The sequence below is a fragment of the Plutella xylostella genome, chromosome 28 (genome assembly GCF_932276165.1).
Source record: "Plutella xylostella chromosome 28, ilPluXylo3.1, whole genome shotgun sequence".
Lineage (NCBI taxonomy): Eukaryota > Metazoa > Arthropoda > Insecta > Lepidoptera > Plutellidae > Plutella > Plutella xylostella.
Window position 1 is genome coordinate 6,199,696 of NC_064008.1, and position 16,194 is coordinate 6,215,889.

General features: G+C 34.3%; 1 long non-coding RNA gene across 1 annotated transcript; it reads left to right on the forward strand.

The window, feature by feature from the left end:
- The first annotated feature begins 571 nt into the window (after positions 1-571).
- On the forward strand, positions 572-3,016 carry LOC119690840. Its single transcript, XR_007267987.1, has 6 exons — positions 572-827; positions 1,260-1,357; positions 1,452-1,517; positions 1,910-1,999; positions 2,095-2,157; positions 2,311-3,016. It is a non-coding gene; the product is annotated as an uncharacterized LOC119690840 (long non-coding RNA).
- Positions 3,017-16,194: the final 13,178 nt, after the last annotated feature.

Below are 16,194 nucleotides of genomic sequence, written 5' to 3' on the forward strand. Positions count from 1 at the left end.
TTTCTCAGTAAAAAAACAAAAGACAAACGCCTACCTACAGGTTTGATAGTTTGGCGAAAACTATACAAGTTTACGTTTTATCGTATATTATGTATGTATCTGTAGCGGAAACTATCATGAAACTTTTAAGGTGAGGTCTGCTTCACTTTTACGTGAAATCGAAGTTTTTTACGTCGCAATGTTTGCCACTAACCAATAGCAGTACAAACCCAAAAAAAAATCATAACTGAGTGAAGGGTATGAATAAAATTGAAATAGAAATAGAATTATCAAATGTCTACTGCACTTGCGGTAAAAAAAAGTTTAAAAAACTGAACGAATAAATTTGTTTGTCTCGAAATACTCGATATTTTCAGCGACAACAATATATTTTTTTTGACCTATTACATTCAACATGTATTGAACTAAAGTCAAATGTAAAGTTAATACCAATCCAATGTGAGGTTTTAGAAAAAATCTCAATATTTCGTTATTACAAAGTTATACAAAACATCATTCAAATTCAATGTGTGCAACTTTCAACCTTATTGCGTTGGGCGAGCCAGAGTATTGCTTCGCTCGGCTCAGTCAGTCGGCGGGTGGACCTCGCCGCGAGTGGTTTTGTTACGGACGCTCTGTGCCGCGCTGAACAAGTCGTTTCGTAATTAAATAATTTACTCTTATACATTGTTTTGACACCAAAAAATTTAATAAGTACCAGTGTGTGATTGTCTTACATTTAACTAAGTAGTGACCGATATGGGTAACAAAAAAAATAAAGAACTACGGAAGGTGTGCATGAGAAAACGGAAAATAAAAGTAGGAATAATAAAACCTGCCGTATTTGGGTAAGTAAATGTATTATGTATTTTGGATTTATACTTACTTACTGTAGGTAGGTTCATACAAAAATTATAAGAAGATTTTGACACATTTCTAATCATTCAAAACATTTTCAATGTCTTTCATGCAACGGAAAATGAACTGTCAAAATCTTTTATTTATATAGGTAATTATTTGCATTATAGATACGTAGTTACAATGGTTAGAGCCAATTCACACCCGGCCTAGGCCATTTTGAGCTCTATCTACTATGTAACAAGATTCATAATTATGCCTTTTGACATAATTCCATCACAGAGTAGTCAAAATATAGTGTAACGTTTCTATTTATACAGAGTGTAAATGACATGCGCCCGAGTAATTAACCACATCATATTTTGTTGGTCAACACTAAAGTTACATACATATTACGTCATTAATAATATCTAATATTTTAGGTCAAGCAGTAAAACCGACAAGTCCAACTAACGAAACTGACCCTAGTGGAACAAGGTACCACTAGAAGTATCACGCCAAACATTATCGAAGACAATAAGTGAGTATCTACTATGATCTAACAACTTATACCTAGCTGAACCTTTTAAAAATTACAAAAAAACAATAAAATTAAAAAAAAACCTTTTTTTCAGTTCGATTTATGACTACACCGCTGATACCGCTGGACCAAGTTCACTCCAATTCACTCAAAACAATGAGTAAGTACCTATCTACCTACTTATTGTAGTATTTTTTTTTATCATAAACTTGCAACTGTCTGCCGTCTGCCGCCCTGCATCGGTCAACATCTTTTCCCTAGTTTTTTTACCTGCATAATCCTTTATTACAAATGGGCATGTCTTTTGTTTTATTGAAAATAAAGCGCCTTTGTTTTATGGCTAGGCTATTGTTTATACATTTTAGCGGTTTTTTAGCAATGATTGTTCTTAGAATATCTCACACCTGTGCGTTTTATCATATCTTAAAACGTTTGCCGCCTAAGAAGTTTTTTTTTCGTTTATTTATTGTTCCTATACCAATAACTTTCTACTTTTTTCTTCTAGTTATAGGTACTTATAGTTGCTTTATTTCATAATTGTTAATGTTTTAGATCAAGTGGACAGTCCAACAATGAAGTACAACTGATGAATCTGACGCCACTGGAGCTTAGTACTGAAAATAAGATACTGATAGATGATAAGTATGTAAGTACTTTTCAAGTTTAAAAGTGGTGGAGAAGTTGAAGCAGCGGTCAAGAGATAACAATTCTGAACTATTTCTGTTTTTTTTTTTCAGAATAATGAACCAGTCCTTTCTTCATGCCGCTGAACCAAGTACTTCAGTATCTCAAAATGATGAGTAAGTACTTTGGCACCTTTTCGCATCTTATTCAATGTATTATGATATTTTTCCATACATTACTAAATGAATGCCTAGTGGTTAGCCACGGAGCATGACATTACGTTTTGGTATTTTTGTAGATCTTCTATAAAATTTAATTTTTTTTTTTAGATCGGATGAGTACCACCAGTTTACAATTGGACCAGAAAAAGATAATGAAAATTATGAGCCAGTTAATGGGAGAAGAATAATTGATTTTAACTATGTACTGACTACTGTCACAATTAAAAGAAAAAGCCCACCATAATGATTTATTTGGCTGCAAGCTTGAGAACTGCATATTAAAAGAGGAAAAGCGAGCTGGCTTCCTATCAACATTTATATTTGAATGTAATATGTGTCGTGTTGTTTTACCCCACAAGGGAGTACATTAGTACAAGGCGTGAGTGCGTGTTTTTTTTTTGTTTTTAAAATAAAATCGGAAAATTCTTCGAAGACTGAAACAGCCGACATCAATGTCGCCGCTGCTACTGGAATAACTGCTACAGGCATAGGCTTCTCCCAGTTTGAGGGGCTCATGTCTGCTATGGATGTTCCAGTTTTTACAGAAAGGTTTTTTCTAATATCCAAGATTATGTCTATGAGAAATGGGAAAAAACTGAAATAAATAAATACATATTTTTACATAATATATTTTTTTGTATTTTCAATCTCCTGTACTATCCTTTAAATTTAGCGATGTCATAACCTCACAAATGATAAAACTCGGTTGACATAACACAGTTTTTTTAATATACCTACCGTATTAAAATACTATATAATAAAACTTTTTTTTTTCGATCTCCCATACAAAATTTTATACCTACTGTGGAATTTTGTATGCGAGATCGAAAAAAAAGTTTTATGTATAGTATTTTATGTCGGTAATAAAAAAAAACTGTGTTTTATCAACCACAAACATTTTTTTACGAAATTTATTTATTTATTGGAAGTACTGATTAAGTACCCATTACGTAGATTTAAATGATGCGTAAATAAAAATAGATGGGAAGATGCTGGAAAGCATGACGTTGATTTTTGCAGTAAATAAATTGAGAAGTTGGGCATACCATCTTAACCTACTGAGATGCTTACATACCTACTACTGTGTTTATGGTTTTCCATACAAGTATATTATTTTATAAACGTCTCTAATAAAATAACTAGTAATAATATTTTAAAAAAGAATTTTGTAAATCTATTGCTTAATTATTATTATAATAGAATATATATACTTTACTATACTTTAGAATAACCGTATATTATAATTAAGCAATAGATTAAAAAAATACTATTTAAAAAAAATATACTTAATGTTGTGTTTCATTATCTCTCTGTATGGTTAATTACTCTGTGCTAAATACAACTCCTGAGAGTTGCGACTGCGACGTAACGAAAAGCGCGCGAAGCATTTTCATTGGGCATAGGGCGTGGCCTGTGCGGGGCTTCCTCACCCCCTGGATAGAATTCGCTCTCGGAACATAGAGCGTCTTAACTGATAATGAATGCCAGGAGGTATATGACAGGAGAAAACGTAAACTTTTTTCGTTTCATAAATAGCAAAACCCGTACTAGAGTGTCAGGCAAATCTATAAACCAAATAGTTCACCGTCTAACCTACTTTTCTTCTTCTGTCAAAAAACAAAACACTACCTTTGAACAAATAAACATCAATATAAAAATAGGTTATAAACCTATCAGCAAAGAGTTCACAATCTCTAACAAGGCAGAAAGCCTGGCAGGTGGACTGCATAGATTTGGCCGGGCTCGTCCAATCGCATTTGCCTAATACCCGGGTATTACGATTGCTAGAGCCGTGTTGTCTGTGTGTGTGAGGCGTGCATGTGTGGGTGAGACTGTGGGTCAGAGTTATTAAACTATTAACTCCAACTTTTCTATATTCATAAGAAAGGAAGAAAGAAAATATTGCTGTATAAATAATTTATATTTATCATTTGTTGTTATATGTATATTTTATGTATTTCTTTTCAGTTAATTATCAAATGACTTTTTAGTTTTTCCTGCTTTCATTTACTTATCTTTTTTGCACCTTTCTACCTTTTTACTTGTAGCTCCAGTAGGGTGGCTGGTAGAAAATGCTTTTAGCATTAAGTCCACCTTTTGTACACTTATATCACATATTTGTGTTAATAAAGTATTAAAAAAAAATATATATATACCCAGGAACCATACAAAATACCTAATACAATTTAAACATAAAAACACAAAATAAGCAAAACCAACCTATGTCTTTATCTACGTACATAGATAAACGCATAGTGCTCGCTTAAACAACCCACCAATCAAATCACTTTGATTACCGCTGACCACGATATAGTGACGTTCGAATCGGTTTAATACGGAGTTATCGGGAAGATAAAGATGCCATGCTGGCACGACAATCGCTCTATCGTTTACCGAAACCTTATAGGTAGGTACTGAAAGATATATTGCTTTTGTGAATAGGCTTTTAGTTGGATTTAATTGTATAGCATACATCCTATCCTAATCCTAACTAATATTATAAATGCGAAAGTAACTGTGTCTGTCTGTCTGTCTGTCTGTCTGTTACTCTTTCACGCCAAAACTACTGAACGGATTTAAATGAAATTTGGTATACATATGGTTTAGACCCTGGGAAAGAACATATGCTACTTTTTATCCCGGAATTCCCACGGGAAAACTTTTTAAGGCGAAGCGAAGCGCGCGGGAACAGCTAGTTATCTTATATTAACACAAATATTACACTCACAAGCAAGAAAAAGTTAGTGACAATAGCATCAAATTACTCCTAAACCGAAAAGACTAAATTAGTGACGCCGTCTGCAATATTGAAGTACATTTAACAGCGAAACAGAATATTACCAACTAAACACGTAAATATTCCGTTTATTTTCTCTTATTTTAATTGAGTTTTCGCCTTATTCATAGCTTGCCAGTGTATAATACTACATACATGATAGTATTTGTGCAACAGTACCTGTAAAACACAGTACCTACCCAATGAAATACAGCCCAAACGTACCCCAGTATTTTGAACGTACATAAAACGAAATATCCGTATAACTATAACGACTAGGACTATTTCAGTCACTGTAGGTAGCCTAGGTAGCCTAAAGCCTAACCGAGGATTAGAAACGATCGATATACAAAATCGGATTAATACTCTATCCGGAGCAATGGGGCATTTCCAAAACTAATATTGAATTCATGGTACATTGAGTGCTTCAGTATACAGGGTGTCCCACAGCGATGCCACATGAAAGCAAAGTTAAACTTAAATATAGTGAATTAAGATAGGGAATTTCACTGAAAGGACTTGTTTTAATTTTAAACACATTAAAATTAAAACAAGTCCTGTTGGCATCGCATTGAGTGTCAGTGTAAGTTAGCCGGGAATCATCATCATCATCATCATCACGACCCATTACGTCCCCACTGCTGGGGCACGGGTCTCCTTCCAATGAAGGAAGGGTTTAGGCCTAGTCCACCACGCTGGCCAAGTGCGGGTTGGTGGACCCCAACACAAGCAAGCTTGTGCTGAGAGAGTTGTCGGGTAAGTGGGCAACCCGACTGTCAGATGTTTTCAAGCCGCCCGAAGGCCTCTGACTAGGCTTAACGACTGCTGCCGAAGCAGCAACCGGGACCCACGGCTTAACGTGCCGTCCGAAGCACGGAAGCGTCCAGAAAAGCACCACTTGAAATTGGTCACCCATCCAATGGCTGACCGTGTCAGTTGTTGCTTAACCTCAGCGATCAGTTACGATCACTGAGGCCCGCTCGACTACGGACGCTTCTAGCCGGGAATCAAACTTGTTTAATTCGGTGAAAAAAAATTAAACGGCTAAGCTGATTTTGTTATACCTATAATATAGGTAGCTAAGATCACTCAAGGTAAAATTACCTATGACCCAAAATAACAAATCGAAAATCGGTTCAGCCGTTTCGGAGCTACGCTACGCTACCACAGACAGATACAGACACACACATACACAGAGACACGTCAAACTTATAACAGCCCTCTTTTTACCCGACTGGCAAAGGAGGAGGGTAATGTTTTTCATTAAGCGGTTATTTATAAATATAAGTCTTTTAAATATGAAAGCACATCTTATGTAATTAAGCTATTGCATTTTACAGATGTGTACTCATTTTTGCAGCCCAGTGTATTTACGAAAATATTCATTAAAATTCCCAAACTGTTTTGTATTCATATTACTAAGAAACGACATCATTAATTCCCTGAGATCTGAAATGAGATTCTAACTGAATAAAGTAAGAATTCCCGGAAGAAAAAACCAGTAGCAATTAAAGTCGAAATTTCAACGCTCCATCATAATACACTGCCGGGCAATGAAAAGGTTCCACTCAGAAAAGCATTAAATTACTTCTAAACGGAAAAGGCTAGCTAAATGCCGTCTTCTGCAACATTGAAGTACATTTATCAAAGCATTAGGATATTATCAACTAAAATCGGTAATATTTTGTTCCAATTTAAAATTGAATCTTTGAAAAAATTGGGGTCATTTGCTGTCGGAATTTTGTGAGTGGAACTTTTTCATTGCCCGGCAGTGTAAAAACCTAATCTGGTGACTCTAAAATAAAATTATCTTCAATGGAGTTTTTTCCTTTCATGAGAAGCACTGCTAGGTATTTTTGCTTTTCACACACCCGTGCTAAATTATCGTCCTAATTATGTATAAAACAAAGTATATATTATATTTTAAGTTGAGTAATAACTATCAAACAAATCAAAGAATACTTAATAGCGGATTTAAAAAAATCCTAGAATGTTTTTCACACCCTTAGTAACTTTTTTTAGTTTAGTATACCACTTTTTCAACACTCTGTACATATTATATACGTTACTGACGAAAAACGAACGAACGAGAGCTGTCGTGCAATCGGAACGTTTAATACAACGAGATAGAGTCGTGGCTCGCGCAGCAGCACTCCGAAACCTCGTTTTTCGTCATGTAACTCAAGTACCTACCTAGTAAGTTTTCCTTATTTTCACTACGGTAAAAAACCCTTATAATAATTATGTTGCACATAAAAAAGTTTAAGTAGTACTCCTTAAAAATACATTTCAGTATGATATTATGATAATTCTAAGGTAATATTATAACAATTAAATAAATATATAATATTTCAGCATCAAATTGTAAAGCTTGCGAGTTCGAATCCTGGCAAAGCCTTTTGTATCGCAAGTATGAACTAACACACATACTAATTCAAAGTTAATTAATTAATATCGAGTTTAAAGTAGACATAAAGTTTACAAAGCAGTAATAACGAAGTCAGATAGGAAATGTAATTATTTAGAGTGCAAATTTTCATCAAATTCAATTCCGTTGGTAATCCATCGCACTTTAGTACTTTTGTTTAATTATTAATTTATCTAATACCCGGAGTTAATGTTCAATTTGAAAATTAAATCCTACGTTTTAAACTGAATTAAAGAATAATTTATAATTTTCATTATAATTCGCTACTACTAAAATGTAGGTATGTACCTACATTATGTACCTATGTAGTAGCCTAGAATAACGAGCACTGTAGTAGGTAATTCGTGTAATGTTAGTAACATAATACATAAATGATAGAGAACTTCAGAGCATTCTAAAAAAGTTTTTGTAATTTTTTATAACTTGTAAATTCATGACAAACCATTACACTCTTTGTATAAAAAAATTAAGTGTACTTATGTATAATTGAAATATTCTTAGGATAATGAAAATTAATTTATAAATAATACCGTACGTAACTAAGTAGTAAACTATAAAAAAAACTTACCAATTCTATTCCAACCTGCACTAGGAATTCTGCGAACAATGGAATAAAATAAATATATCATTAAATGGGACTTACAAATAAGTCGACAGGGAAAATCGTGGACTTTGCGAGGTTTATTACCCGACAAAGTTGGGTTCACTGCCGGGGTGGCAACCCACCGCACTTGTGTGTTGGACCCTAGCTATACAGGGTGTTGTAAAAGTGACAAACTAAACCAAAAAGGGGTGTTCTAGATAACTTTTGCTATACTTACGAGATTTGGAAATTTGCTTTTTTTTGTTCTTTAGTAAAAAGTTATACAAAGTTTCTATGAAAAAGAAAATACCTAAAAAAATACGTGAGTCACCCCTTTTTGGCATAGAATATAATTTTTACAACTCCCTGTAGTTATAAAAAAATAATTTATGAAGTTTACTATAGGTATTGTTCAAACCGAGGAAGAATTATTTAAAACAGCCAGGAACAGGAACAGGTTTAGAGAGCGCTGCAAAGAGCTGACTGCCAACCTCCAATGATGGAGAGGCACTATAAGAAGAAGATTGTTCAAACAACAAACAAACATCTATTATTTTCTCTATTCTCTCTGCTGGGGTGTACCTGCACCTGGCTCTCTCGAGTGGAACCTTTGTGCATTTCCCCAAGGTCTAAACTGCCTTCCTAAGCTTGGACCATTTCCCACCACGCTGGTCCACTGCGGGTTGATGGGTTCACATATCTAGATGTGCTAAATCTAGATATGCAGGTTTCCTTACGATGTTTTCCTTCGCCGTAAGAGCGATGGTATACATTGTATTTAAGTTAAAAGAACTCATTGGTACATGTCAGCGCCGGGATTCGAACCCGCATCTCTGGCGTGAGAAGCGGGCGCTTACCCGACTGAGCTACCACCGCTCAAAAAAAAACAAACATCAATTTCTGTCAGATTAATTAATTAAACATATATATACCTATATATATCTTCAGGTTCAACACTGAACACCGAATACGTTCAATTATTTTCCGATCCGCTTACACAGAGTATCTTCAGCCTTCTTAGTTGGGTCTAAGTCCTGGACTTGAGCACTAGAATATTTAGACTATTGATCGGAGAGATACAGGCCATTACGATAAATAGCTTTTCTCTTTGAGATAACTTACCTTAGGTTCTGCAATGTAAAATGCAACTGATTTTGACTTATTAGGAATTATTTATTTTGTTTCAATGATTTTGTAAGGGTTATATTTTTTTATTTTGGAATAGGTAATGTAAATAAACAAAAAATCCAACCATGAAACGAATTTGTAATAGCACTAGATGCAGTGATTGTTGTATCAGTGCAAAAGAAACTTGTCGGAAAAATTAACTAACACCTCACTTCTTTGATCTCGCCTTTAGAAGATTTGTGACTTTATTCATTAGTAGGTACTTGAATTGTACGTTGTACTTAAAACGGTTGTGACAGTAAACATAATGCGTAATAATTTTGTAGGTATGTGAGACACCATAATTATAGTTCGTATATTGAATCCAAATTTGGGTACTGATCAACGATACGGACTGTAATGTAACATTTATACCGAGCATGTTACGCAACGGTGAGTCCTAAAATTGGCTGGTTGCTCGCTGGTTTACCCGTAACACTACGCACTGTCTGTCTACACGAATGCTCGCAGTGTAACATGTTACATTACACCAAGTACCGTTGGTCAGTACCCACCTTAAGTAGAAAGAAGAAACTAACCTATTGATTTTAGAGTGTGTGTAGTGGCCGTCGAGTTGGCTGCTTGACTCATGGCGGACGCTGTCAAACTCAAGCGCATCTGTAACGAAAACATAATTATATAAAACATGTTCTACATATAGTTTTAGTTATGTACAAAGGTTTAGTTTGTATAATATATAGGTAGTTTAGTTTGTAACATTAGGCCAAAGTAACTATCTCATAATAATATATTGTAATATTTCCTCTAATCTAAATAAATATATAAAACAGGGTATAAATAGGGTCTAATAGGGGTGAACTTTTTTCAATCTACAGTTAGTAAGTAGTTTGTAAGTATATCACACTTTCTCGCAACAAAAATCATTTTAGATCATTTGGTTCAGCTTAAAGTTTCAGAGCTCACTTTCAATATGCCGGACGTTGCTACGGTTAACACATAGAATACGACTAATGCGAATGACCGTTCGATTCCTGGCTGGGACAGGTTTTTAAAACACGCCTATTTGCCCGAATGATGACTGACGCATGTAACGTTGTAGACGTACATGTCTTTAATTAAACGTATCTTAACTTAAAACTAGGTTATTTTCTTAATTTTGACACTTAACTATGTAATAAATAAAATAAAACTTAAATTAAACCAAATAACTAAAACTAAATAACATTTTGAAACATAACTTCTTTTAAAGTACATTCGCATTGAAAATACTGAAATGTAATCTGTAGTCATAAACAGTTTATGGTAGAATTTTAGTTTCATAAACCTGCCCACATTTCTTATTTTGGTAGAAATTTACTATCTGGACTCGAACGTACGCATCTACAATAATAATTGCTTTCGCACATATAATTGAAAGAAAGAGAGAAACATTTATTTGACACACTGAACAATAAAAACAGAAACATAAAAAGAAAAAGAAAACTACAAAAAATATATATGAAAAAACAGACATAAAAGTATTTTTTTTTAAATTATAGTGCACTTTAAGTGCCCTAACCGTTCCGGGTCCGCTGTATTAGACGCTGCTGGCACTGTGTACCTGTGTTTTACATAAATCCTCAAACCTCATATTGGGTAAGTTGTGAACAAGATGTTATTTATTTTAAAAATACCTCTTTCATTTACCTCCCAGTAGGGACGATAGGTAAACAGGTAGGGAACGTCACACGCAGCAATGCACCCCTGCCTACGGAGTAATACAGTTGAATTTGTAGTGAAGTGCGGTAATTGCAACTAAAAATATTGAAGTCGTAACTTCATCATCTGATAATTCTTTATACCGGGTGATTGGTAAGTCGATGTATTCCTTCAAATGGGTTATAGACGAAAGCATTTCCAGTCGATTGAACCCCATAATGCATTATCCAAAAGTCAACCATTTCAGAGTTATTTAAGTTTTTTTAGATTTTTCCCAAAATTTATGTTCAAAACCAAAATATTTAAAAAACTAACGATTTTTTTAATACTATTTTGATTGTTTTGCATTAATGACACCTTAATTAAGTAATTACAACCATTAAATGCGCAATATCCAACTTAATTTAGACACAGTGCTTCAAAATAGGTGAAACATTAAGAAAATTTTACCAAAGGTGAAAACAAAAATGCTAAATTAAAAAAGAATTTTATCTGAAAATTTTTCAGGCACAACAGCTAAAAAACATACTCAATGTCTAAGCTTTAAAATGACATATTTCAATCTTAAATCGATTAAGGTATGACCAAGATATAGCCGAAACAATTACATAAGCGGACAAATCTTAGTAGGGAAACGAACAAGATTTGTTCCATTTTTAAGTCTTATAACTGGACTTTTTAGAGCTCCGAACCGTTTGCTAATAATTATTGTTCTCCGATAGCGCGGTTCCTCAAAAGCACAGATCGACGACAAGGTTGCTTCACCGAAATGATGCTTGTGCGATAACACGGTTAGCCGAAAGTAGTAAGTACTTTTCGATGACGAATGGCTCAACGATAGAATGCTTTTTCGACTGCACAGCATGTGAAATTGTTTAACCGACAAATTGCATCTCCCATAACACTATTCGGTGAAACTTTTCAGCTAAAACATTTAGCACAGTGTTTGAACACGGTGAAGGTAAAACAATCATTGTTGAACAGTGCTATTGTCACGTGCTACTGACAAATAATATTTTCGGCGAATTAACGGTCGTCGAACAATAGTTTTGAGGAACCGGCTTGTGAAGAATTATTTTGTATTACCAATCATTATTGAAAATTACTTTCGGCTAACGTGTTATCGGACAACCATTATTTCGGTGAAGCAATCTTGTCGTCGATCTGTGCCTTTGAGGAACCGCGCTATCGGAGAACAATAATTAGTAAACGGTTCGGAGCTGTACAAAGTCCAGTTATAAGACTTTTTACCTTAAAATTACAACAAATCTTGTTCGTTTCCCTACTGAGATTGGTCCGCTTCTGTAATTGTTTTGGCTATATCTTGGTCATACCTTAATCGATTTTAGATTGGAATATGTCATTTTAAAGCTTATTAATTGACTATGTTTTTAAGCTATAGTGCCTGAAAAATTTTCAGATAAAATTCTTTTTTAATTTAGCATTTTTGTTTTCACCTTTCGTAACATTTTCTTAATGTTTCAACTATTTTGAAGCACTGTGTCTAAATTAGGTTGAATATTGACCATTTAATGATTATAATTAATTGACTAAGGTGTCACTAATGCAAAACAATCAAAAAAGTATTAAAAAAATCGTTAGTTTTTTAAATATTTTGCTTTTAACCATAAATTTTGGGAAAAATCTAAAAAAACTTAAAACTTTAATAACTCAGAAATGGTTGACTTTCGGATAATGCATTATGGGGTTCAATCGACTGGAAATGCCTTCGTCTATGACCCATTTAAAGGAATACATCGACTTTCCAATCACCCTGTATATAAGGAAATAGTATTACTGTAAAATCATGCCAAAGTCAAAATTTTATGTAGATTTTATTCTACTATCATGACAAAGAAAAACTCTGAAGAATAAAGAGCTATTGCCAAAAGTTCCGGCAAAGGCAGAAATAGTTGCAATTACCCCTCCTGGCGGGTAATTGCAACTAATCGTTTTATCTCCATATTTTTCTATGTGTGGTGTATATTGTGTATTTGAAACACAAAGACTAAGAGAATATTCATAGGATTGTGACACTTATCTCCTTGTAACTACGACCAATTTCGCATGAAACTACTGTTTAGCCGTGGGTCTGGTAATTGCAACAAATTTCTCAAAAATAGTGATGGGAACTTTATCGTAATTTTATCGACAGTCATGTAGTGTCTGCCATCGACAAGCCAAGAAGACCATGGTAGCAGAATAAAACTCGGGGATAAAAATTAATAGCTATATTTTTATTAATCAACATTAAATATTTTACAAATGTTTAATCAAACAGCATTTTTACAATTTTTTTGGAAACTTTTCGGAATTTACCGCAGGCAGGATGCCGGGTGGAATTTTGCAGGTTTACTAAAAAAATGTATGCTTAACAGATATGTTCAAAATTTGGTATTCAGCCTTTTATTCTTATTTGTGTGTTATATTATTAGTGATTGTATCGATATATTCATGTTCACTGCCCCATCACTGGCTTTTTCCAATTTCATACAAAAATTGGCAGCTAATTGTAACCACCCTAAATACTGCAAAATAGTTGCATTTACCAGACTTTGCATTTTTTGTCTGGTAAATGTAACTACACAGAAAACTCGGAAAACAATCGTGTTAGAATAAAACAAATACATACAAAATGACTTACCGTTATTAGTTTTTACTTTTTTTTGGAAAAACCTTGCGAGGAACCACTAAAAAATATTTTATAAAATAAAAATGCACACCATGTCCATCCGACTCCAGCAGACTCAAAATGGCCGATGACAAAAAGCTTTATAACTCCCACAATTCTTGAGCTATCAGCGCCATCCACATTTTTGGGTAGAACTTTTATGATGTAAAATTGATTTTAGTCTGTCGTTTTACAATGAAGTAACTCTAGAGGAAGTTATTGAAGTTAGTTGCAATTACCGGATAGTTGCAATTACCGCACTTCACCTTATTGCATTAAGTACATGATTTTGTTCTCTGAAGCACAGATTTTATTTATAGGATAGGCAGGTAGGCCAGAAAAACTTACTTTGTAAGCCAACAAATATTATATCTCTCATAGCTTTAGACCTTACCTACTAGGTAGGTATATGTTATATGTATACTTCAGTTCAATATTAGTTTATAATCTATGTACCTACTACTTACACATAAATCGTGTATTTAGCCAAGTCATTACAATATTTATTAGTTCACCACCACAAACAGCTCTCAGCAAACCCTGAAACCTGAAACTTTCCTTGTTAAGAGTTGGAGATCAGCCGGGTGGCTAATGAGGTGCCATATTCAACCTTAGGTACATTGCTATGTATATAATATGTAAATGTGTGTATATAAAATCTGGTTTTGTTAAGAGTTTCTGTTATAAGTAAATGTTTTGCGTTTCTTTTAAAAGTTAAGTGCAGATTAGGAAAAAAAAACATAAATTAGGTATAATCGCGTTATTTCACAGCTTATACAGGGTGTTGCAAAAAGGGTATACTACGCCGAAACCTACATGTGCAGCATGGTATATCTAAGCCCAAAACTGAAATCAGAATTTCAAAGTTCGCGAAAAAAATATATCATTCTCCATAGTAAAAAGTCACGTGACCAACAAAGTTTCTATGAAAAATAAATAATTTTTTTCGTGAATTTTTAAATTCTGATTTTAGTTTTGGGCTAAGATGTACCATGCCATGCTGCACATATAGGTTTTGGCTTAGTATACCCTTTTTGCAACACCCTGTATAAAGATTTGCCTGCCAATATAAGTTAGTAGTTTTGAATTCCCTTTGTTTCTAAACTAAACCTATTTTTTGAAAGCTGTATTGTAAGGCGAAATGGGGTCAGTCAGTTCGTCATTTTGTCATAATGAAAATTTGAAATCCTGTCTTATTATTTATTTATTTATTTAGGTATACAAAACGGTACATAGTTCATACATTAGTTGTGAATAAAATCATAGAATCTGATCTAACTATGTTCCAAAGCATGTACACACAGGTGCATTAACAAATTGTGCTTAACGTTAACTTTTAAATATTTTAAATATATATATATATATATATTTTAAGTGGTATATTTCTAAATAGGTACTTGAAACTAGTAGGTATACACTGACTTTATAAGTAGTTATGATAGATTATACGATTAAATTAACCGTCTATTCATTCAGGTACGCAAGTAACGTACCTATTTCGCAATTTAATTTATTTTGATTACATTAATAGGTAAATTATGGCAGTAGGCCACTGCTGGGGCTATAGGCCTCCACCTACAGAGCGCTAATGTCTGTTCTCGGTTTACTCCTCAAACCACTACCAATCACCTTCCTAAAGTTTAGTGGGTGCCCCACTTTTTTTAATCTCTTGAACTTGTTTACCATCCAAGGTTATCAACCCAATTTTACTTTAGATTTTAAGAGCTGATTATGTAAACATCATTGTTAAAGCATCTTACCCCGCCCTGTATAATCCAACAACGATCTTACTGAACACCCTTGACAGCGTGATTTCAAACTCCGTAACAAGCAAACTTCCCCGTTAGTTAATCCGAAATAAGCTTGGGATTTTCATTAAAAAAATAAATGGTATTAAATCCACCTCTAGCCCTCTGAGGAGAACACCGGGTCCGCCGCTTACTTAATTATTTTTTGCCGACGAGTTTGGTATAAAAGTCTGAGAACAATATATTTAGAAGTAGCGTTAGGTACACGCTTTATATAGTTTTTTTTTTACTTAAATGTAGAGCAGTGACAACCGTGATTTCTTTCAGCTACAATCGGTTTCATGATTGGCCTTATAAATATTGTTTTCCGCTGAGGAAATTGAAGTTATGACAGCGTTGAATTTAAACTTGCTTCACATTTAGCTCCAATTACTCCTTTATACAGGCTGTGGTTCTAAATCTAACCATTGTAAGCTTTTTCGCACACCCTCTATATCAGGATTCAGCCTTCTGCCAGATGGGCCTAATGTACTTGCCACAATCATTGCCACAAACACACACAACGTATTCCATTCGCACTATATCACGCTACAAATTCGGTCAAAACTCGAATGTAACGCTCATGCATATGCATAGAGCTATAAGGTCGAATTTGCCACGCCAGTATGCATATACGTATTAGGTTTACAGCACACAGCGCCCAAACGCATACTGGGCCATGTTTGCATACTAGGATGCGCTGCACTCATTAAAATGCATGAAGTGACGTTCGCTTGAGTGCCATAGAGGAGATAGAACGAGTAGATGCGACTGGCGTGAGTTCGAGATGTGTGCCTAATGCGTAGGTGCTTCTCGGAAGGTGGCCGGTCTCTAGCGTAAGCTTGAGTTGTAAGATATATCTACAGGTAGTATTATGACTATTACTATTGAGTACTAGCTGCTATTGAGGGACTTTAAGCC